Below are 24,962 nucleotides of genomic sequence, written 5' to 3'. Positions count from 1 at the left end.
ACATACTTAGCAGTGGATGACACATTTAGATCATCACCGGAAGTAGAACATCTATGACACGGAAACATGACATTATGTCAGTGCCATGGCTCTTCTTCTCTGATACTTCATTAGTTGAGATGCTTTTGGCTTTTCTCTTTGTCGCATGTTAGTTGGATTTCTCCTCTTATCATTGTGGCAATTATTCCTATTTCCAAGTATAAATGAAGGAAAATGTAAGTTCTGGGTATTGATGTAAATTATTTAGGAGGCCTTTCATAGCGGAATGTGATATAACCATTAACTCTTGCTTCTTGCTTCTGTGATTACTCCTTTAGAATTACAAAGAAAAGTTCTCACTTTAGTCCCTGACTTCTTTCGATACCAACATTACGGTTATTCATTACATCCATTAAAATCTAATCTAAACCATACTTATGTAGGTTTGTAGAGTTGCTGCATTAAATTCGTTATTTAGGAGTGCTTCAGACTATTGTTCTTCCTCTCCCTAGCGGTGCCTTGAGCCCACGACCTTGAGATTTGACTCTCTTTCAAGACCAACCACAAGGCCAATCAGAAGGCTGGTGCTGCAGATAGATACTACTCGCAACAGTGCGGATCCTCATTGCAGTTCGTTGATATAAGTGTTCGGTTCATCCCCGATAAGCATGTATGGGATTGTTCAAGCCGCATTCAAGGCTTTAGGAGACTTTTAATATCTCGATTCGTTTTCTGCTGTTGTTTATTAGGGAAGATCCACTAGAGATTTATTTGGTAGGACATCCCTAAATTAAATTGTGGTATTGTTCGTTTTAGGCCATCTCATGCCGAACCTCACGGGTTTGTCTTTTAGGGTACAGGCACTTTTGCAAGAGCTCACCATCTTGATAGGACTTTAGCCTAGGCTTGCTTAATTTTGGAATTCCAAAGTAAAGTTTACCGTTACATCAAAAGGCGGGAGATAAAGACAATTCAAACTTTTAGGGACCGCTCCTTGGTCTCCAAACAACGTCTGAGGGATCGTCGCAGATATAGTGAAATGACTACTGCAATAGCTGTCCCCAATTCTTTCCACGGCTGCCCTAGGGGTGCATCCATATCTCAACGAAGGAAGGAAATTATGAAGGATCTCAGAGGACGGCTAGCCGTCGCTAACGGTGGTCTTTAGGGACGGGTCTCAAAGGCATCCTCCATGACACGGCCAACCGGCTCTGCGAACTCTCCCTACTTCTCCTTAATGGCAAGCAAGGTGATGGCTGGCGACTAATCAGGGGCTGGTTTTCAAAGCTTTTACGGATGATTTTGCCCGTTACCCATCCCCCTTCCTCTAGCAGTGCAGTGGCAACTCAAAAAATAGAGAAAAACAATTGGAAATGTAATCGTGATATAGTGAGCAGGCATCAAGTATAATCTTGAGTCAAATAAAAAGAAAATTCATTGTGTAAATTTGTGTTTTAGAAAAGAGAGGATCCAAAATAATTGACGGTCTTGCGAATTTCGCTTCTGTTAATTTTATTTATGAGAAGAAACAAACATATATATAACTCAATTTGAATATCTATTCTTTTTTTGGTTGAATAGTCATGTGGAGTTTGAATCAGACTTTCTATGCAATATATGTCCTTCATTTTCCTCTTGGAACTTCTACTTAATAAATATGGCTATTTCACACTCATTTGTTTATGGTATATTTCGTAATGGAGTTTTAAATAAAGCCCAACGAAACTACTAACTTAGTTTTCTTTCATTTTGTATCCATTGTTTGAATACTCAAATCGATAGGCTATAAAGGATTTTAAAGATTTAATTGCTACACGTAAGGGGAAAAAAAAGCTACCAGACATCTCAATTTTCATTCTTAAGCATGAGAATGCTATGTTTAAAAGTTATTAATTAAGTCAGTAGATTTTTCTTTTCGAGGTAAGCAATTGTATTTACCAATAGCAACTCAAAGCAGGGGTTAATCCTGCTTCAAATCCAGATCACTTACAAATCACCTATCAAGTTTAAGCTTCTAAAGACCCTTGTAAGGCTCGCGCTTTCGGTATCAACACTGTTTCAGATTTAAGCCGATAAATAAAAAAAGAATCAACAGTTTCAATCGCACAAGTGCCTGCACTGCGAATTCGGAGGAATCAAATTGATTTTGACTAGGTTTTATACTGTTTCTAGATTGATCTATCTTAATTGAGAGACAATAATTGAAAAAGAGACACGAATTAATAAATAAAGGGCCAAGAAATTGGATATTGCAGAATGGTCCTCCTCTTCTTCTCCGATATTTTTTCTTCCATCTCCACCCTTCCGCAGCTCTTTGGCTGATGGTAGAGATGATCAAATGTACGAGCTCGAATTCGGTGTAATGAGAAATTTGTTGGCCTGTTTTCACATTAATTTCAATCAAATTATTAACATTTAAACGTCTAAACTTTTCAAGAATTTCAAATTTGAAAAAAAAGGGGCCGAAGTATTTTAAACAAAAAGTCAAAATCAAGTCTTAATAATCGGGTTAAGCTTGAACGCTTCACATATGCTCTTGTTCGTGGCAATCCATGTGTGGTAGTTCGGAGCTCACCTCATCAGTTTCTGCACTCTGCCTGACCTCCACCGACTCCTTTAAAATTAAAGAAATAAGCCCAATACAAATCCTAAAACTTATCATAAATGTATAATTAAATCATAAAACTTATAAAAAGTACAATCAAGTCCTAAATTTATTAAATTAGTTCAATTGAGTGCTAAAATTAACATTGTCAAATTTACTATTGAAAATGCTGTAACATTTTAAATGAATTTTTATTTTCAGGTGGCTTTTAAAAAATATTCAAATTTTGTAAAATTAGATTTAAAAAAAATAAAACAAGAAAAGCTAAAATTTATTTAAAAACAAAACTATTCCCATATATATATATATATATATATATAGGGCCGACAACGGTCATCGACCTTAGGCAAGGGTGGCCTACCCTAGCTCGGCCTATGGCAGGGCCTCCCGTGCCTGCATTTAGGCACCTCGCTGAGCCTAGTAGGGGTGGTTGACCTCGCCTGTGGTCGACCCTCGCCTAGGGCCGATGAGGCCTCGCCCGGCCGAGCTAGGGCCTCGCCACCTTCCCCGAGGGCGATGACTATCACCAACCCCTCCAACGAGGGCGGCAACAATGAGGAAGCACCCATCGTGCCATTTTCATTTTTTTTTTTGGGAATAATTTTGTTTTTTTAAATAAATTTTAGCTTTTCTTTTTTTAGTTTTTAAATCCAATTTTACAAAATTTGAATAAAAATAATTTTAAAAAGCCACATGGAAAATAAAAAAATTTAAAATACCACGTCAACATTTTCCATTAGTAAGTTTGACGATGTTAATTTTAGCACTCGATTGAATTTATTTTCACAAGTTTTATGACTTAATTACACTTTTTGTAAGTTTTAGGACTCAAATGCAATTTCCCGATAAGTTTTAGAACTTCTATTGCATATCCCAAAATTAAAAGTTCGATAAGCTGGCCCAGCCCGATTCAAGGGTCACTAGCCAGAAAGAACCGAGGTTTGCATCCAGCGTGATTGAGCTTAGCCCGGTTTTGAAATTACTCTACATTCAAATGACAAATCAATATGCACTTAATAGCACCTAAAAGATCATTTAATTTCCGGAATTTCATGGATATTCACTATGACTATTAAATAAAAGTTTAATACCATCGGTGCAATGGAAGTTATTTCCATTTAAGGAAAATTGACACTATTAAGCTTCTTTATCTGGTGTCCTCCCCAGAAACCAAGATTTTCTTCGGCGTTAGTAAAAATTAAAGGATGATCTATAGCAACAAACATTATATCAAGTACGCTATTTTTAGAGGTTTGTTGAATGATATGAATTGAGTTCTTACAAGAACCAGTTGAAACTTTGACTCCATATAGATAAGAATAAATATAGACCTTGTAGCTCACTCCATCTATGATTAGGTCAAATTTCAAATAGAGCGGAATAAAGAACTTCATGAACATTTAGTTTGGATGCGCATACAATGCGTGTGAAAAAAAGAGAGTGCAGATCAGTGAATGTATTTCTTGTGTATATATTAACTTGGAAGTGAATCATGAGAATCGCGTCTTATGGAGGATTGATACAACACAGATAAGTAGAATACTTACCGATAGCATTGGGGTCGGGTATAGAGACACATTGCGACATAGAATTTCATAAATCTCAGGGGACTCATCAAGTGACAAAGGGCTGATTGTCAACCGGCAACTGAACAAGGCGATGGGTATGGTGGTGTTGCCTAGGGAAGGCAGCTCAAGGAGAGGCTAAATCCGCCGCTGCTGTTAAGAGCATCAATGTTGAGGTCGCCGGGGGTGGCAGCAGCCTGTGATGATGGAGGAAGCTTGAGTTCTCCGCTGGGTAGGATGCAGGTGGCTATATTGAATGGTCGACTGCCTTGCACGCCTGTTTAGGGCTTGTTTGTTTATTTTTGTTCCTGTTCCCAGGAACAAAAATTTCTGTTCTTTTGTTCTGGGGAACAAAAAAAGAACAGAAACTCGTTTGTTTACACTTTTGTTCTCAGGAACAAAAATCTATCCTTTTGTTTCCAGGAACAGATTCGAACAGAAAATAAAAAGTCGTTTGTTTACACTTTTGTTCTCAGGAACAAAAAATCTATCCTTTTGTTTCCAGGAACAGATTCGGAACAGAAATAAAAAGTAGAAAAAACTTGTTTCTTGTTCCCGGGAACAATTCCGAGAAACACTTCTTTTTTCTTCTAATTTTTCTTCTTCTTTTTTCTTTCCTTCTTCTTTCTTTTAGCTAGTCGCTGGCCTTAGCCATGGCCGACAACCGGCCGTCGAGGGTCGGCGACCTCACCGGAGCATCACCGGCCCCCGGCGAGGCTGACCTTGCATTGCCTGGGCGAGGCCAAGCCTCACCAGTGGCCTCGGTGGCCAGGCGAAGTCACTAGCGAGGCTCGACCTTGCCCGGCGGGCGCGAGGTCGGCCTCACCTGGCTTGACGAGGCCGAGCCTCGTGCAAATCCGGGCGAGGCTCGGCCTCCCCGGCCACCGGCGAGGCTCGCCCTCTCCAGCCACCACCGGGCAACGCTAACCTGGGAGGTGGCTCGGCGAGGCCAAGCCTTGTCCAGCCACAACAGAGGCTCGGCCTAGCCAGCGCCGAGGTCATTAGCCAAAAAGGAAGAAAGAAGAAAAAAAATGAAAAATATAACAAAAATATTGAAAAATTAAAAGAAACAAAAAAATTATATAAGTTTATCAAACGCATTTCTATTCTTGGAGTAGAAATTTTTACAGCTACCAAGCGTGTTTTTATACTAAAAAATTATTCCTGGAATAGAAACAAAAAAAAAAATATTTTTGTTAAAAAATTGTTCCCTAATATAAATGTTACTAAATGCGCTTTTAAATGCCACTAAGCTCCATTCCTTTTTCCTTATAACGTAGTTGCAACATCGATGGCTTTGTCAATTTGTAAAATGCCGATTCTTTTGTTTTTTATTTATTTATTTTCTTTTTTCTTTTTTTTAATCTATTTTATATTCCTTTTTCATGTTCATTTCATAGTGCACATAAGTGGGATATATGACCAACTCCGAGTGTCGACACCTAGAGTGCCAAAACCCGGTATCGAGGGATATTTATGTGCCAAAATCAAAACAAAATGGATCACTTAAGTGTCAATTTGGCAAAATCCGACTAAAATAAGGATGTGGCAATTTTCCATTGAAATAAGTTCAAAACGGTGTCGTTTTTCACACCGACGTGGCTAAAAATGCAAAAACGACATTGTTTTATCTTAGATTTGATAAATAATTAATATAAAATTAATTAAATTTAAATTTAAATTTAAATTTATTTAAACAATTTTTTTTTTTTTTTTTAAAAGGAGAGGGGGAAGGGACGCGGCCGAGGGCCGAGCTCGCCGCCGCCGCTCCCCGCCGCCACCAAGAAGGGTTGGTGACGGAGGGGTGAGGGTCGGCCGGGTTGGACCCCGACCAACCGACCGGCGGCAAGGGCCCGCGAGCCCTCGCCCGATCCGATGAGGGCTCTGGGAGGCCCTCGTCGCCGATCGGCCAAGGGCCGTGACCCCGCCGACCCTCTCCCCTCGGTCGTCGGCCTTTCCGGCGGCGGCGATGAGGACTCACCCTTAGTTGCCCCCTCTCCTTTTTTTTTTTTTTTTCTTTTTAAAATATTTATATTTTAATTTTAAATGTTTTTAGTTTTTAATTTAATTTTATTAATTTTTATATTAATTTTTTACTACGTCGCACTAAAACAATGTCGTTTTTGCGTTGTTTAGTCACATCACGCAAAACGACGCCATTTTACACTTATTTTGCCGAAAAATCATCACGTCACCACCTTGGCGGGATTTTTGGTTGGATTGGCACTTAAGTGTCATTTCATGCCAAGTTTTGACACTTTGGCTGTACTTCTCCCGGCCAACTCCCAAGTTAATGGAATGAAGCACTAGGATTCTCTTTGTATGCATATGAGCATGAGATTGAAGTAGTCTAGTTTTATCATAATAACCATTTTATTGTTATTTGTCAAAAAGAAAACTATGAGTTAATTTATGTTAAAAAGTAATCGAATCTTGTCGCACTTAACTTCTTATCAATCAAATGTATTACATTTGACGCTCATTCATGAACAGTTGCGATATAGTAGGATATCCAACAAAAAATACCATCGGAGGACCTCAATCCATATCGTTCGAAATCCTTTTCTTTTCTTTTCTTTTCTTTTTCACTAAAGAAGGTTATGAAATATATCTTGAAGTTTTTCTGTGGGATAATCATGCAAACTTCGCACCGCATGAGGACACGAGGGCTCAATTTGTTACGCACTTCTCGTTTTTCACTCTCTTTTTTCTTTCACAGTCTGGCCAATCTCTTGCAGAACCATTCGAGACCATCGTCTACTGATTACTCCTCCCTCGCTTTCATTGTTCTCGTTTAACATCTTTTGTCAAACTAGAATGGGTGGGCCTGCGAGAGCACATTTCGCCTGAATCCGGGGACCATCTTCTCATGAGATGGTGGCGGGTATGTACGATGGGTGGTAGTAAAACGAGGAGAGAACGAATGACGTGTCACTCGAACATTGGTCAAAGCAATAGGGAAGGGAAGAAAAAGCTTGTGAAGTGGGCTCCACATGCCGGGGTGTACCACGCTCTGCAAGAGGCCTAGAGCCACACAAATGGAAAAATCATTGCTATTTTCTCTTTTTCAATAAACACGAATCACTTATAAATACGGTTCAGCCTCATTAAATTTTGTTACCTGAAATCATAACGATCTATTCTGAAATTTTAGCTAATTTATATACGATTTAGCTCACCATATATATATATATAGGAGCTCACTAAATATGAGTTAAAAGGTAAATTTTTGATAATTTCTAACACCTCTAGCAGTAAAAGACCTTCATTTCAATAGCCGGGGAAAGCAAAAGGCTGTCTATCTTGACTTACATTTGATTGGTCACACAATCCCGTTGCAAAGACGACTAACGTCAAAGGCAAGGGTTAATCAGTTAAAAAGTAAGGGCGCGTTTGGTGATATTTCTATTCAAAAATTGTTTCAAAAAAAAATAAAAAATAAAAACTATTTCGTTTTGAACAATTTTCAACAAAAGAACGCGTTTGATAAGTGTAAAAAATTACCATGTTCAAATAAATAAATAAAAGAACAAAACACGTTTGAATCGCACTCAATTTTGTATTCCTGTAATGAAAAAAAAATGTAAAACACGTTTGATAACTGCATAAAATTTATATTTCAAATTTTTCAAAAATGCTCTTTTTTTTTAAAGTTTAAACTTGATATTGAATTCTCATTCTCATAAAATGTTTATTAATTTAATTTGGTTAAAGTTACATACACCTATTGAGATTTAGTTTGGTTAACTTAATGGTGCGAAAGCTTGGTGTCTTCAGATTTGATGTTATATGTTGTTATTGATGCGTCGGTTATTATGGAGGCCTTCATGAGGTTGCGATTGTGATTGGCACATTCAAAGTGAAGATGTATCTGACAGATCTTGATTTAAAAAGCCTCCGCAAAAGAAAGTTAACAGGTTCACCTCGCTTTTTAGCTTATGCATAGCTAGCATCAATGTAGCCCTCACCGACATACTTAGCTATAGATGCCTACCAAGCAACGTAACAGGAGCCAAGAGGACCGGTAGCAATAGATTTCCATTCTTCATGCTAGTTACCAAAAATCATATCAGCTGTACCAACTCCTTAATGAATTTCACAAGTCAACAAGATGTCAGCTTTACAGAGAAGAGTTCTTCAACAATAGATGACAGTTTTCTTATGTATCAGTATCGCAATCTTTCAAATGCAGTGTGCCAACTCAATTTGTTTTTCTTTCAATCAAGTTAAAAAAAAAACTATCATAAAGTCATTCAACTAATTTAAATGGAAGCTCTCGATGCGGTTCCTACCTAATGTGATAGGGAGCACCTAAGAAAGCCGAAGATGTCAACCAGGAAAGTTACATCCAGTCAAGAAGCCACCCACTGAAAATAACAGCATCCGCAACGTCTCGCAGCAGCCCAATTGCCACACCAAAAGAAGAAGTTCCCTTGCTTTGTACTTGGGTTTCGAACAAAGCTTACGCTGCTCTTGATGCCACAGAAACAATAAGGATTATACTGTGATTGAGGACCCCGCAAATCCTTCTGTGTGTGCAGCTGATGGGGAGGCGAGTGCTTTGATATCAGAGTATGGTCATTGTCATACAATGTTAGAGAGTTGGTGATGGAAAATCTGATTTCCATGCACAAAAGAACCATAAGCAAGCGAGCTGTGTTTTTTGCATCATCTAAACCACAGTGAGCACGCCTGAGCTAGGTCAAGCCAGCCATCTCAACCGCCTCCTTAAGATTACATCTTAGACCTCCGAAAACTTCATGGAATGGGACTTTTAGGTTAATCCATCTAGTGAAAGGAAGAGAGAGAAAATGTCAGAATTAAGCATCAATGAATCTAAGTATGCATGCTAGTTACATATCATCAACTAACCTGTTGAAGTAAGAAGGCTTTCGAATTTTCTTATATTGACACTCGGATTCCAACATCACCCGGCAACCCCAGTTGGACCAGGTAACAACAGCGAAATTTGTGTTCTTTATGCCCTTCTTTTCAAGCCATTTGTCATGACTAAGAAGAGCCTCACTCAAAGTAACACCTCAATCTACCTAGACTCACCCCTGAAAAAAAAAAAAAAAAAAAAAAAAAAGATTTAAAGGCCGTAATAATGAACAGAAAATTGATACGAGAAAGAAGATGCCATAATCCATAAGCATGACTAGAATGAGTGAACTCCCTATGCAGGCATGGCCCGTTTCAGTATCTGTGCGTGGCAAGCACCAAAAGACAATTGACTCGCCACTTTGGCGTGGTTTTGATGTATCATCAAAACTATACATAAGGTTTTGCACTGCCTATTGAATTTTAGCCTTATCTAATTATCTACAAATCATTCTAGTAACTTGTAATTCTTCATCATCATACATAGCCATCTTTACCCTTTTTCCAACTTCTTATAGCATAAGATATGACAGACAGACGTGCACTATTAGCCCTTAACACTTTCAGCTCCATTGTCAAGTATTGATTTCATCTAATGTGCTCCTTTACGGATCAATCCACTTCACAAGACCAATAAATGAACTAAATATATGCCGCATCAGACAACACTCATCAACTTGCACAAGAATCCAGAACTGGCGGCATCCCCCATAACCAGTTCATACTGAATAGATCAATCTTGCTTCCCTCGACATGCAAATGCACATGCTCCAACAGATTACGTGCCAATCATCAGATACCACCTACCATTAGATGCTCTTTTCAAATGTGTAATTTGTAGAACATCCAAACACTAAGCAGCCAAGGTTATAGCAGATAGAAAACTCTATGTCCTCTTTCCTATATGCACCAGCAGAAATTCTACATGCTTTCAATATATCAAGGGGGAGACAAACAGAAGACGAAGTGGTGAACCCGACTCTTCACTATGTAGCAAAACTAACTCCAAGCTCTTAGAACATTGGTACAAATAGATATGGAGAAAGGCAATGCAATTTCATCCATGATTACAACAATTTGTCTATCACATCATAATCCAATGCATGTTCCCCTATATAAGGCACACATCGTAACCTTCCTCTTAATTGCCAGTAGATTTGAAAGGACATAAAAAGCCATCTATAGCCAACTAAAGATAAAAACTATAAATGATTCTCCTAAAGGAAAAATTAGAGGCTCGTAAAAAAGAAGCAACTCACGGTGAGCCATTCATCTACTGGGTAGAGTGAAAACACTGTCACTCTTGACAGGTTCCAAGATCAATCAACAGAAGCCTCCCTACTAAATCAGGACGAAAAGGTCAGGCTATGTGGAAAAAGACGACGCCCCTCATGGTCCTGTCTAGCCACACTAGAAAATAGTTTCCCCAGACAAAATGTCACATAATCATAACAAAGAAAATTTCTTCCATGACAAGGAAAAAATATTCAATGCAAAAAAGAAATGAGAAGCATGCACTGCGAGTGGAGGAAAGAGCTGAGTCCGTAACTCACACTAAGACAGTATCCACAAGCTATGTCATTTAATACTAAACATCAATCCTCACAGCTCTCCAAAATTTTACCTGTTTCAATTTCACAAGTATCGCATAAGAGAACGATGACCTTTCCTTGTCCATCTTTAAGGCTACAGAAGAAATTAGAAGAACAGCCTTTTTTTTCTTTTGCTAGGTAATCAGGGGGTTAGAAATTCTTGACACTCGCGAACAGGCCAACGTGGTAGAAAATATGAGCAACGAACAGCAGAAAATCCACCTTTCCCACACAAAGAAAGAAAGATAACAAAAATTGAACACGAAATTGAAAAAGTTTGGTGTGTAGCAATGGAAGAATAATCCATGTCCTCATATATATTTTGAAAGTCGCAGAGCAGCTCGAGCGAGCGTCGCTGCTCTGCCGAGCGAGCAGAGTAGATCGAGTGAGTAGCCATCACCCAGATCTGCCGCAGATCTGTCCGAGCAACGCTCGCTCGGGGCTCGAGCACGAGGGCTCGGGGCTCGAGCACGAGGGCTCGCTCGAGCAAGCTTCTCGCAGATGTGGGCAAGCGCTGGCTTGAGCGAGCTGTTGCGCTCGAGCCCCGAGAAGCCGTCACCTAGATCTGCGAGGGTTAGCTCTCGCTGAAGCTCTCATCAAACGGTGAAGGAGGAGCAGCAGCTGGTGAGCGTAGAAACTTACCTCGAACCAGAAGCTTCAGCCGGTGAAGGAGCAACAACTATCAGCGCCGAAGAGAATGACCAGTTGGGAGGCACCGGATCGCTCGACGGTGGTGAACCTGTGAGAGACGCCTGAAAAGGAGAGACTCGCGTAGGGCACGAAAGCGAGAAATACAAAAGAAACAAGTTTTTTTCGTTTTTTATTCTTTTCGGCTCTTTAAAAGTGTTTCTGGAAAAAAATATTTTTTATTTCTTTTTTCCGTTCCAATTTTGTTTAGGAGCAAAAAAATAATTTTTGAATAAAAATGCAAACAAACGCTTCGTTCCTTTTTTTTTTCGGGAACAAAAAATAAAATTTTTATTCATAAACAAGAAAAAAGAACATTATCACGCGAGGCCTAAAATTCCTCATCACAGACGTGCAATCCACGGCAAGATTGTGCGTATCCCAGCATTAGCTGGCTCATCTTTTGAGGTAAGAGGAAAAATTATTTCCACTACGAGCAGCACAATTCAAGGCTATCGTCTACTAATCAGTCCTCAGTTGCTTTTTTTTGTTCATTTCCCTCTTGAAAATTCTCGCTGAGGCTTGTTTCAGGTCTTCTCTCTCCGACCTCGCGCTTCTCTTCGCTCCTCAACTAGCGAAGGCAACCGTTTTCTCATCTCTTCTCAGCATGTCGTTTCTGTTAATTCATCACTTTGTTATTGGAATAATTGGTTGAACTAGTGTGTTCCGGGCCCTCTTTTTTCTATTGGGGATACGGGTGGCTGCCGAATTGCTGAGCAGGTTATTTATTTTTTCTCTCTTTCGAATTGTTGTTACCTGTTAATGTAGCATGTCACTAGCCTAGATGTGACTTTCGTAAAAGAAGAAAGCTATCTGATCGTTCGTTGCGTCATAATTCAGTGTTTTAAACTAAAATGAGTTGGCTTGCCAGCTCGCTAGGTGATTCACCTGAGTCTGGGGACCTCTTTTTTATGCATTGTGAGGTTTATCTATATTTGAAGGTCCTAGATCAGTTAAATAAAAAAGAAACAGAAAAAAAAAAGTAGGCCAATTCTAGGTTTGACAAGTTCTAATCTCAATTTAAACAATTGAGAACGATTTAGACAAGGTAAGTTCCAAAGTCTTAGTATGGAATTTATCCATTTTGAAATCAATCACTCTAAAAACATATTTTTCTTAACAAGATTTCATTCGACAATTTTACCTTCCTCTATAGAACCGAATACGTAATATTCTGTTTTCCTTGAATTATTGCACCAAGTAATCCTAAAAGTTATATTCCATTTCATCTCTAACTCATTTTCTTTCTTCAAAGCGGTAAAAATTGACGGAGCCTTCACATGCGAAAAAAAGTAAACGATCAAAAAGTACAGGGAGGGTTGAACATTTTAAACCATATTACTACTTTTTGCCTGATCTCCAACTCATGAAAAATTCAATCCTCACAATATGAAACATACTAGGTCCAACCTAAGGGCCTTAAACAAAGGCCGTGGTTATCGGAGCCCCTGTTCCACGTAAATAAAACGGAAGGGTTAACCGTGGGGGGATTTATAACCAAATTTGGAAAACATCCCTCAGCCGGATCCGAGCTCTACCGCACTGGCCTCTCGACGACCGCCCACCATTTTGGAAGTGAAGGCAGCTGGTTAGTCCACCTAAGGACCTTAAACAAAGGCCGTGGTTATTGGAGCCCCCGTTCCACGTAAATAAAACGGAAGGGTTAACTGCGGGGGGATTTGTAACAAAATTTGGAAAACACCCCCCCGGCCGGATCCAAGCTCTGCTGCACTAGCCTCTCAACGACTACCAGCCTAGTATCTTGGAAATGAGAAATTCAATCCTCACAATATGAAACATACCAAAAATCTATAATATGGTTTTTCTTAGGATCTTTAGGGAAATAACGGCGTTTTATAATTTTATATTCATCTCTAGGTCAATACTAGACACATGTTGGAGGATGCATCATCAAGAACCTCAGATCTTCTGACTCGTCAGATCTTCTATTTTGATAAACCAAGGAAAGGCGCACGGTAAGTAATAGCATATACTGGATCCCACATGAACATTATAACGGTATATTACACTATAATTGTAAAAGATCAGTTATTTTCTGTTAAAAGTAATCGAATCCCGTCGCACCTAATTTCTTATCGATCAAAGCATTACATTTGATGCTCATTCATAAACAATTGCGATATAGTAAGATATCATACGAACGGATGATCTCAATCTATGTTGTTTGAAATCCTTTTATTTTACTAAGAAGGTTAGAAATTAAAAGAATTAAAATACTTTTTAATTCTTTTAAAATGTTCGTTGGGGAAAGTTTCGATAAAGATTTTTCACTAAAGATAATAGAGTTTCATTTTTATTATTTTTAATAGGTTTTGTGTCGCTCCAAAAAGGAAGCAACTAATCTAAACTACTGACAAAAGTAAATGCAGGAATAACAAGAGAAAAATATAGGTGCAATTGTACGTAAAAGTGTGATAAATAAAAGATAACAGCTTGAAATTGGATAATCATTTGTCGATTTGGCCAAAAATCCTTTACATTGGTGCATTTTCGGCTATTTATGGTAGTATTCTAAATGTAATTGCTGTTTTGCAATTACTATTTCGATATCTACAACATTTCGGAAGTTTCGACTCTTTATCAATAACCGTCCAGCCTTGTCGATGTTTCCATTAGTATCGTCTATCGTAATCGCTTTCATCTTTATCTCGTTAGTTTTGGCAAGCCCTTATTGCATTGTTCGAGATCTTCATTTATCAACCGCTAACATCCCGGCCCATTCTTTATGGATTCCTGTGCTTTGAGCCTGCTTCATTATCTTCGGGTTCCGAAGTTCAATAAGCTAATTCGGGCGCTAACAAAAATATCTTGAAAGTTTTTCTTTGCGATCAAATCATGCAAACTTTCGCACGGCATGAGGACACGAGGGCTCAAATATGTTGCGCGGAAAGAAGCAATTCAGAAGAGCATCAGAAATCTTGGAAATCGGGAAAGAACTTCCCAAAAAGTAGGTGTACCCCACCATCACGCCGCGTCCTATCGCAACACCAAGCTTTTTCTTAAATATGAACCGACAAAACTTTATACTGGTGCGGGTGGAGAGAGAGAGGGGAGGAGGGGACCACATGCGTGTGGGTGAAGAAGCTAAAGGACGTTTCCTCCCTCGCTTCTCATTTCTCACATTCTCTTCATCTTTCACAGTCGGTCTCTCCCCTGCAGAACCATTTGAGACCATCGCCTACTGCTTACTCCTCACTCGCTTTCATTGTTCTAGTTTACCATCTTTTGTCGAACTAGAATGAGTGGGCCTGCAAGCGCACGTTCCGCCTGAACCCGGGGACCATCTTCTCATGACAAATATCATGTTTGGAAAATTGAAAATGACGAGACCCATATAAGTTTCACATGAGTCCCCTTAGATCTGGCGGTCGGCATGCATGTTGGGTTCGATGAACACCCTCGGTGGGCAGTAGAACGAGGAGAGAACAAATGACGTGTCGCTCAAGCATTGGTCAAGGCAATAGGCAAGGGAAGAAAAAGCTTGTGCAATTGTCGTACCACATATGGGCTCCATGTGCCGAGGTGTACCACACTATGCAGGCGGCCCACGAAGAAGGAGCCACGCAAATGGAAAAATCATTACTATTTTCTTTTTCAATAAACATGAATCGCTTATGAATATGATTCAGACTCATTAAATTTTGTTACTTTAAATTCATAACGATTTATTCTGAAATTTTAGCTAATCTATATACGATTCAGCTCACTAAATATAACTTCTTCTTCTTCTTTTTTTGGAGCTCACTAAATATGAGTTAAAAGGTAAATTTTTGATAATTTCTAACGCCTCTAGCAGTGAAAGACTTTCATTTCAATAGCCAGGGAAAGCAAAAAGCTGCCCATCTTCACTTACATTTGATTGGCCTCATAATCCCGCTAAAAAGAACAAACCTAAAAGGCGTGGGTTAATCGGCTAAAGAAGTAAATTTCCTCATCACAGACGGGCAAATCCACGGCAAGATTGTGCGTGTCCCAGCATAGCTGGCTCATCTTTTGAGACAAGAGAAAAAGTTATTTCCACTACGAGCAGCATGCAAAGTTGCCAAGCAAACGAGATGATTGTGGGGCTCTTATGGAGGAGCATCATCATGCGAAAACTAGTTTTGATCGTGAAACCTTGACTGCAACGTGAACTATTGATTCTTTCGGCTAACGAGGAAGGTAAAGCTCAAGGTCGCCCATCGTCACTTTGATTTGAGTGGCCACGGGTCCAATTACAAAGAGAAGTAACAAAATATCTTTAAAATCTAAATTGAAATAGTCTGGCCTTTCGAGGAAGTTATTCTTTGGTGGTCTTGGTCAAAAAAGTTAGATTTAAAAATAATAAGTAAATTGCCCACAAAGAAACGCAATCAACCACAAGATTGCGTCTCCTTTGGGGCAAGAGAAGAAGTAAAGCTTCATTTAAAGTCAGGTGACAATGCTTAAAGAGGAGAAACCCATCGGATAAGAACACCACGCCAAACACAAAAAAAAATCACCCAAAATAACCAAGACGCTCATTTTTGTTTAGAGATACTTGGTTTCGATAGCTCCAAGTTGAGGATTGAAGGTGATCCTTCGATTGTACTGCCTTTTAGGACTCGGTCATAACTTGATCTGCTTCAAGGTAACTCCTCTTCAAATACAGAACCCGTCAAAGTTATTTCATCTCTACACTGCTCCTCTAAGTAAGCCCTACCTTCATTATGAGAATATTACATTCGGTATGACAAAGAAAATTTTGATTATTACTCATTGCGTAACAGCCAACACCCTTTAAAGCATATAGAATTTCGAAATTCCTAACCTTTTAAAATGATCATCACCTATATTGCTAATTTTTCTTACTATAATTCTCTTATTTAAACAATTGGTACGAACGGTCGGGCATGGTGGAATTGCTAATTTTTCTTACTACACAACTCTCTCTCTCTCTCTCTCTCATAATTCTCACTTTCTGTATCTTTTACATTCGGCCTCTCTCTTGCATTGCAGAACAATTCAAGACTATCGTCTATTGATTAGTCCTCGCTTGCTTTCTTGGTTCAGTTCCCTCTTGAAAGTTCTCGTTGAAGCTCGTTTCGGGTCTTCTCTCTGACCTCGCGCTTCTCTTTGCTTCTCAATTCGCGAAGGTAATTACTTTTTTATCTCTTCTCAGCGCGTCGTTTCTATTGATTCATCGTTTTGTTATTGGAATAATCGGTTGAACTAGCGTGTTCCGGGCCCTTTTTTTTTTTTTTTTTCTATTGGAGATATGGGTGGCTGCTGAATAGCTGAGCAGGGTTTTTTTTTTTTTTCGAATCGTTGTTTCCTGTTGATGTAGCATGTCACTAGCTCAGATTTGACTTTCGCAAAAGAGGAAAGCTATCTGATCGTTCGTTGCATCGTAATTTAGTGTTGATCTTTCGTTAAACTAGAATGAGTTGGCTTGCCAGCTCGCTAGGTAATTCACCTGAATCTGGGGACCTCTTTTTATGCATTGTGAGGTTTATCTATATTTGAAGGTCCTAGATCAATTAAATAAAAAAGAAACAGAAAAAAAAGAAGTAGGCCAATTCTAGGGTCGACAAGTTCTGATGTCGATTTAAACAATTGAGAAACGATTCGACAAGATAAGTTCCAAATTCTTAGTATGAAATCTATCCATCCCGAAACCAATCACCTTAAAAACAAGTATTCTATTAATGAGATTTAACTCGACAATTATATCTCCCTATATAGAACACTCCGAACAAGTAATCTGTTTTCCTCAAATTATTGGACCAGGTAATCCTAAAAAGTATATCCCATTTCACCTTTAACTCATTTTCTCCCTTCAAAGCTGTAAAAAATTGACGAAGTCTGCCCTTGCAAAAAATAGTGAACGAGGAATTAAAAAGTACAGGGAGGTTTGAACATTTTTAACTATATTGCTACCTTTTATCTGATTTCGAAGCTGTAAAAAATTGACGAAGTCTGCCCTTGCAAAAATAGTGAACGAGGAATTAAAAAGTGCAGGGAGGTTTGAACATTTTTAACTATATTGCTACTTTTTATCTGATTTCAAACTCATGAGAGTTTCAATCATCACAATGTAAAACATACCAAAAATCTATAGTATGAGTCTTCTTAGGATCTTTTACATGATATCATGTAGTATGAAATATATATTAGATCTTTTGACATAGGCTCATGAAAACAATTAAACAAATTGAACCATACAGGCATATTAGGAGATTCACTTCGCTTTACATCACTCATATCTTACACCTTTTTTGTTATAAAAATTCGTGCTTTAAAATGGGATCAAATTTCGACAAAAATAATGGGATTAATTAATCTAATATGACTTGTCACGAATTTAGCCAATAATAGTATTCTACTTCCATTTAATTGGAGAAAAAAAAAACTTTACGAAGATATTCTCAAGGTGGGCCCTCCAACGAAAATATGGACACGCGCTCAAGGCCATTTTTCCAAACCGAAGTCCTCCTGAATTTTCCTCAGCAGCTTCCTTTACTTTCTTCTTTCTTCTCTTCTCCTTCTTCGTCTATCAAAACATTACTTAATTTCTAATCGTTCAGACTTCCGTGGAAAAAGGGCATAGTCTGGGTAAGATAAACAAAGGGATGCACTGTTTCGCTTCTAGTCGTTCCTCTATAGTGTTTGTTGTGCCGATCCTTCTCTCTTTGTATTCAATCATCTAATGAAGAAGAAAAAAAGTGCATAAAAAGAGAGCACTGAGTCCGTTTGGTGTTATCTAACAAATTATAGCTCTATCAACAAGGTATTAATCCATTTTCTAAATCTGAAAGTTTGAAGAGAATAACTCGGTGATTCATATCAGTTTATGATAGATTCATGTTACATGAAATTGTTGAAATGAGAGGCCGTGTGAAATAAATAAAAGAAATAACAACCATTTGTTTATTTCTATTCACATTTCCAACTTCATTCCGAAATTTGACAATTTCAATTAAAATTAAAATATCAAATCACATTCCTAATCACTAGCTAGTTCCTTTCATCACGTCTTCCCCACATTTCTAATCTCGTTTGAACTCAATTATCCGCTTTCAAATGACTTACCAAATTCTGATTGCCAATAACCAAATAAAAAGGACCAACGCTTAGATGTTTTTTTTTTTGGTCGGAAAATAGACTATATTACTCATTAAGTAGGGAAAAGAGTACAACCCGCTAGCAGGGCTTCATTACAAATCGATCTAACAAAGGTGGAGGAGGTGAAGAGGCCCAAGTTGGGGAAAGGGAACCTCGACCGTGGGCTTTCGCAGCCCAGTCGGCTATGGCATTTGCTGATCTTCTACAGTGATGCACCTTCAGATTCGAAAAAGAGGGCAAAATATCTTCGCACTCGGCAAGAAAGGCATGGCATTCCCACAGTGGGAGGTGGGAGATGCTCGTGATTGATTGCTTCGACCAGAATCAGGCAGTCGGTTTCAATGATCAAGTCGAGAAAATATTCAGTGGTTGCCAATCACCACATCACCGTCCTACGTGGCGCGCGCAATTCTAGGTGGCTCCACTAACAGTCAACATGTGTCCTTGGACTTATACCAGCTGGAAAATAGAGAAGTCAAAGGTTATTTTTTTCTCTCTCCCCTGCGGCTGAAAAGAGACTCAAGCGAAGCATTAATTAATGTTGTTGCCGCTCAAAAACCTCTCTCTTCGTTTCAATTTTCAAGCGCTTTTTGCCTTCTCCTTCCTCGAGTTGAGAAGAGAAAACGTAGATACCTTCTCTCTCTCCTTCTCCGGCACGCCCGACTATGTCCACCTCCACCTCCGCCTCGCCATGCCCCTACCCTTTCCCCAAAGCCCTCTCGTCGGTCGCAGTGTGCCGGTCGATCCGTCTCGGCACGTCGCCTCCTCGAAGACCCTCGCTAGGTCACAGCCGGCCGGATCCCGAGCGCCCTTGCCTCTCGCCGTCACCTCCGGAGTCTCATCGGGCTACAATTCGTCACCACCCTCTCCCCACTCGCGCGAGCCGATCTCTTGGGACTGCCTCCACACTTCACATGTTTCAACCTTAAGTGAACAGGAGTAGTATGGCGATTCTTACCTTTGTGGGAGAAACCTTGGACGACTGGGCGTGGAGGGATTTCCATCATACACAAGGCTTCCATTCTCTCTTCCTCCCTCAAGGCCATTTCTCTATCCCTCACTCACCTCAAGCCCTCCTCCTCCTTCTTGGCCATCGTCCTCGTCGCGTTTCCATCTCTCGGCTCCAAACCGCTTATTGGATCGGGTCGCGATTTTGGCTTGGGTACGTCATCAACCATTTTGAAGCAAAAAGGCTGCGAGGCTGGATATGCAAGGGTGGCGCTGACTTTCAAGGTTCAGCGACAGCCACAAGGGATTTGTGGCGGAAGAGAGAGAGGAGTGATTTTTCTTTATATCCTTTGCATTTTCTGTTTATTTCTTGGCTTAAGTGGATGAGCTGAGATGTTATTTTATTGAAGTAGTTCGATTGATTTGATTAGAAAAGAAGATGATGATTTGCCGCCATTTACGAAGTCCTCTTTTTGTGTGGTGTATATGGTCCTCGTCACGGATCTATGTTTTATGCTGGTGTGTTGGGAATGCTCTTTCTTTTACGTTATTTCTTGCTTATAGCATCGGGAAATGTTGATCATTGGAGTATTGGGTCATCTAGCTAAACTCGATAACCCATTTATCAATCTTTCAGTTTGAAGGCACTTCTTTCGCTAAAGCACTTTCAAGTAAAAATGAAAGGGACGATTCTGCCTTGATTTAACTCTATAAACATGAGACTTGCTACGCCTTGATTCCAATAAAAAAACATGAGAAACGTTTGAGAGAAAGAGAGAAGGGAGCCGCCCTTTGCAATGGCACCTCAAATTAGCATGACGTTGAATAGCGATGTAAATCATGAAAACCATCCATGTTCTTGATATCCGTATCTCGCTTTTGATATCCAGATGTTGCAACTTATCCGTCGCAAACTCTAGGACAAGAAGGAAGCTACTTTGTATGATCATATTGAATGAATGAACAAAGACACGCATAACAGCATTTTCACAACCCCGACAACGGTGAAATTAGAAGGGGCAATTACTTTGTGTTTAAAGCTGGAGATTGTTTATTTGTAGAGCTGGCATTGCAGAGGCTCACATTTAATCATAGGCCTTGTAGGAAAGATGAAAAGGAACGCATTGAGGCACCACAACATTCTATTCATTGTTTACATGTACAAACATACTACGTTGCATGTTTACACAACATAAGCCGCTTGTGATTTTGGGCTAGTTGCGAGCAGCGGTAGGCCGAGCGGCCATTAATGGCTCCTCTGTCTCTCTCTCTCCGTTGCACAGATCTTTTCACGTTTGAACATGGAGCTCTTTGTCTTCTTTCCCGGTCCTCGCTCACCTCAAGCCCTCACGCCCTCGCCCTCTTGCTCTTGTGCTCCTTCTTCCACTTCAACTTCGTTTGTCACCGTCGTCGCCTTTCGGGCTTTGACGATAGAAACCACGAGTGGCTCGGTTTCGATTTTGGGTCGGCATGTCGTCACCAAAGCGAAAGAAATTTGCAGCTACTTTGGTCACGAGCCCTCTCGCCTTCGCACGCCGCTCGCTTCGTTTGTCACCATCGTCGCCTTTCTCGGTTCCGGTGATATAATCTGCAAGTGGGTCGGTTTCATTTTCGGCTCGGCCGCGTTGGCACCAAAGTGGAAGAAGTTTTCAAGTGTCGGGTCCCGAGCCCTCTTCGCCTTCGCACGCCACTCGCTCGTTTGTCGGGGTCGTTGCTTTTCTGGCTCGGGCAATATAAACCGCGAGTGGGTCATTCTTGACTTCGGGCTCGGGCACGACGCCAGCAATTTTGAAGCCAAAGCGTAAGAAGCTTGCGACCGCCGGGTCTCGTGCCTCTCCGCCTTCACAGTCGCTCGCGTGTCTTCACTAGATAGATTAGCGTATCCCCTGCCATCGCTACCGGATTCTCTCCCACAAAGTTAAGAATCGCCATGCTACTCTTGTTCACTTAAGGATGAAACCCGTGAAGTGTGGAGGCAAACCCAAGAGATCAGCGCGAGCGTGGGTGGGAGAGAGGAGAGTGAGCCGACGATCGTAGCCGCCGATGAGACTCCGGAGGTGACGGCGGAGGCAAAGGGCGCTTGGGATCCAGCAGCTGTGACCCAACGGGGGTCTTCGAGGAGGCAACGTGCCAGAGACAGATCCGACCAACACCTGCAACCGACGAGAGGGCTTTGGGGAAAGGGTAGGGGCATGGCGAGGTGGAGGTGGAGGCGGAGGCGAACGTAGTCAGGCGTGCCGGAGAAGGAGAGAGAAGGTATCTGCGTTTTCTCTTCTCAACTTGAGGAAGGAGAAGGCAAAAAGCGCTTGAAAATTGAAACGAAGAGAGAGGTTTTTGAGCGGCAACAGCATTAATTAATGCTTCTACTAAGTCTCTTTTCAGCCGCAGCAGAGGAGAGAGAAAAAGAACTTTGACTTCTCTATTTTCCAGCTGGTATGAGTCCAAGGACACGTGTCGACCACTGTGGAGCCACCTATAATTGCGCGCGCCACGTAGGACGGTGACGTGGTGATTGGCAACCACTGAATATTTTCTCGATCAGGTCAGAGTGATGCTTTCCTTGTTGTAGAAGATCTTTTAGAGTATATAAGAAAGCTTGAATCTCCGTTGCAAGTGCAGAGGTTGTTGGAACGCTTTTGGTAAAGCCTCCGAGCAGCATCGCTTGTATGATCCCGAGTGATGCCGGAGATCGCACCTGCATTTTCTGCAATAGGAAGGCACCATCTATATTCACTTTGATCATGCCCTGCAACGGTGGGAGCCAGTAGTGTTAGGGTTCGGCGATTTTTTCCCCGTCTTCTCGGTTCTCGCTTCGATTGCTGTTTCGAACCGTAATATGCAGGTGGGTGAGAGCCAGAGCTGATTTAACAAGCTGGTCCGGGTGCGTGAAGTGATGGCGGAAGATGACATGATTTATGGCCTTCCAGATCTGCCATAAAAGAGCTGCTATGGTCTCAAAATCCGGTACGTTACCTTTCTATTGTGATATATCTGCAAGCCAAGCATCTATGCGATGAGTTGCATAAGTCGTTACATTGATTTGCACATTGGGATGGTTCCAAATATGTTGTGTCCAAGGGCACCGCAGAAATAAATGTTCTCGTTGTTTCGGGGGAACGGGTAGAACAGAGTATACAAAATGGATCATTGGTGATTCGGCGACGGAACAGATTGTACTTTGTAGGAACCGCATTGTGACTGATAGACCAGAGAAAGATGCGTATTTTAGGAGCCGTCTTGGTTTTCCAAATTTGCTTCCATAGATGACTGGGGGTAATATAAGATGAGGACGGGTGAGAAACGATCTGTGTAGCCTCTGATTTCTGTATGAAATGATAAGCACTCTTCACTATGTATTGTCCATCTACAGTTTCTGTCCATACAAGTTTGTCTTCAGTAGATGCTAGCCACAATTTAATTGCCAGTATTTCTTTAACAATATGCTCGTCAAATGTATGGTTGAGAAGCTGGATGTTCCATGCATTTTGTGCTGTATTTATGTAGCCTGCAACTGTTCTCGGTTCCTCTCTGTTAAGAGGTCCACATAGGGTTCCCATAGGTAGCCATTTATCTTGTCTAACATTGATCCTCTGGCCATTTCCGACTGACCAACACAACTTAGGAAGAATTGAATCTCGGCCCATTAGAAGACTTCGCCAACCCCAGGAGGGTCGGGATCCCCGTTCAAATGCCAAAAATCTGTAGATGGAAAATATAAGGCTTTGAAAAGTTTGCACCACAAAGATAAAGGATTTTGAAATAGTCTCCGCCTCGCTTTCCCCGCAAGGGCTTTATTGAAAGATAATAAGTCTCGAAAACCAACCCCTGTACTTTTCTCTCTTTTAGAATATCCCAAAGACTTCCAAAGTGAATTCCAGATTAGTACTAGTGTGTTGCCAACAAAACTTGGCGATTTTCTGTTCAACGGACTTGCGAGATAGAGACAGAATCTTAAATATTGACATCGCATATTAAGGTAGAGCCCGAATCATTTTTAACGTAACCTCCTTCCCTCCTTTGGAAATCAACTGTTCTTTCCACCCCGCCAATTTAGCATTCACTCGTGTATGAATCCAAGCAAACATATCTCTCTTTGAGGATCCCCAATCTGAGGGAATGCCTAGATACTTTCTGATTTTATCAAGGATTGGCACTCTTAGTTCTCCGGCCATATTTAACTTGAGAGATATAGGACAGTTTTTGCTAACAAACAGACCTGATTTATTTCTATTTATCTCCTGTCCTGTTGCAATACAGTACTAGTTTAAAATGCTAGCCAAGTTTTGACATTCCTGAGTTTTACCATCTAGAAAAAAGATTGCATCATCAACAAAGAATAGATGGGATAAAACAGGACACCACCTGTTAAGTTTCAGTCCTCGTAGATGACCCATATTGATAGCTTGCTGGATAAGAGTGGATAACATATTAGCCACGAGTATGAATAAGTAGGGTGAAAGAGGATCTCCCTGCCTAATTCCCCTGGTTGGTTTAAGGTAAGGTAGATCTTCGCCATTGATCTTGACACTGAGAGAGGTAGTTTTAACACATTGCATCAGACATATCACCCATCGATCATGAAAACCAATCTGGCGCAAATAGTCCTCCAAGAAGTCCCACTCAACCCTATCATAGGAGAAAATATTCAGTGGTTGCAACCACTGAATATTTTCTCCTATCATAGGCTTTCTGCATATCCAGTTTTAGGAGCGCCTGAAATTTCTTCTTCTCTCTCGTCGAATTCTAAATTGATGTAAGACCTCTTGAACTATAAAAATGTTGTCCTCGTATCTTCCGCTCGACACAAATGCACTCGTTCGGGCAATCAAATCTGGTAGACAGCATTTTAATTGATTCGCTAGGACTTTGGAAATAATTTTGTATAGAAAATTACATAAACTGATGGGGCGAAATTGATCTAACCTCTCTGGATTCGGTACTTTGGGAATAAGACATATAGAAGTTCTGTTAATATCAGCAGGCAACACACTAGTAATGAAAAAATTCTGCACTGTAGTAAAAACATCATCCTGTATAATGTCCCAATGACTATGATAAAAGAGGCCATTAAAACCGTCAGGTCCTGGAGCTTTGGTTGCTCCCAGCTGGAAATTAGCTAGCTGTACTTCCTCTTTTGTTACTTCAGCAATTAAATGATTGTTCATTTCATCTGTCACTATCTGTGGGCATTGCATTAAAGTAGGGCCATAGTCTCGATGACCAGCAGTAGAATAAAGATTCTGAAAAAAAAAACAGTTGGTCATGTGCCTCACCTGATCTGGGTCTCGAATCCAATCCTCGTTTACATCTTTGAGCATGCTGATTCTATTTCTCTTCCGTCTTTGAATCGTAGTAGCATGAAAAAATTTAGTGTTTCTATCCCCCCCTCTCAAATCCGCCTGATGCGAGATCGCATTGCCCAAAGAGTGTTCTTCCCGTATCCATATTTTCTGAATCTGCCTTCAGCGATTTAACCCGATTGTTATTATAATTGCAAAGGGTTGATTAATGTGATACTCGGAGCTGCGCTTTAAGAGATCTATTTGATGATGACCCGCAGTAAACTTCATTCTGCTCCAATTAGCCAAAGCTGTAGTTGTC

General features: G+C 40.5%; 2 long non-coding RNA genes across 4 annotated transcripts; one reads left to right on the top strand and one right to left on the bottom strand.

Moving 5' to 3' along the window:
- Positions 1-8,216: 8,216 nt before the first annotated feature.
- On the bottom strand, positions 8,217-11,415 carry LOC108959908. Of its 3 annotated transcripts, none has more exons than XR_005550882.1 (4): positions 11,265-11,415; positions 10,290-11,187; positions 9,022-9,209; positions 8,217-8,937 (listed from the first exon to the last, which is right to left on the bottom strand). It is a non-coding gene; the product is annotated as an uncharacterized LOC108959908 (long non-coding RNA). The 3 variants fall into 3 exon arrangements; XR_005550883.1 differs by having other exon boundaries at positions 10,290-11,181; XR_001987475.2 differs by having other exon boundaries at positions 10,290-10,654.
- A 4,384-nt stretch (positions 11,416-15,799) lies between these two features.
- On the top strand, positions 15,800-19,138 carry LOC120294142. Its single transcript, XR_005551626.1, has 3 exons — positions 15,800-15,939; positions 16,308-16,444; positions 18,636-19,138. It is a non-coding gene; the product is annotated as an uncharacterized LOC120294142 (long non-coding RNA).
- The last annotated feature ends 5,824 nt before the right edge of the window (positions 19,139-24,962 follow it).

This window comes from Eucalyptus grandis, chromosome 5, assembly GCF_016545825.1.
Source record: "Eucalyptus grandis isolate ANBG69807.140 chromosome 5, ASM1654582v1, whole genome shotgun sequence".
In the NCBI taxonomy this organism is placed as follows: Eukaryota; Viridiplantae; Streptophyta; class Magnoliopsida; order Myrtales; family Myrtaceae; genus Eucalyptus; species Eucalyptus grandis.
The sequence above is the reverse complement of the archived record's forward strand: the minus strand, read 5'-3'. Positions and strand labels throughout refer to the sequence as shown.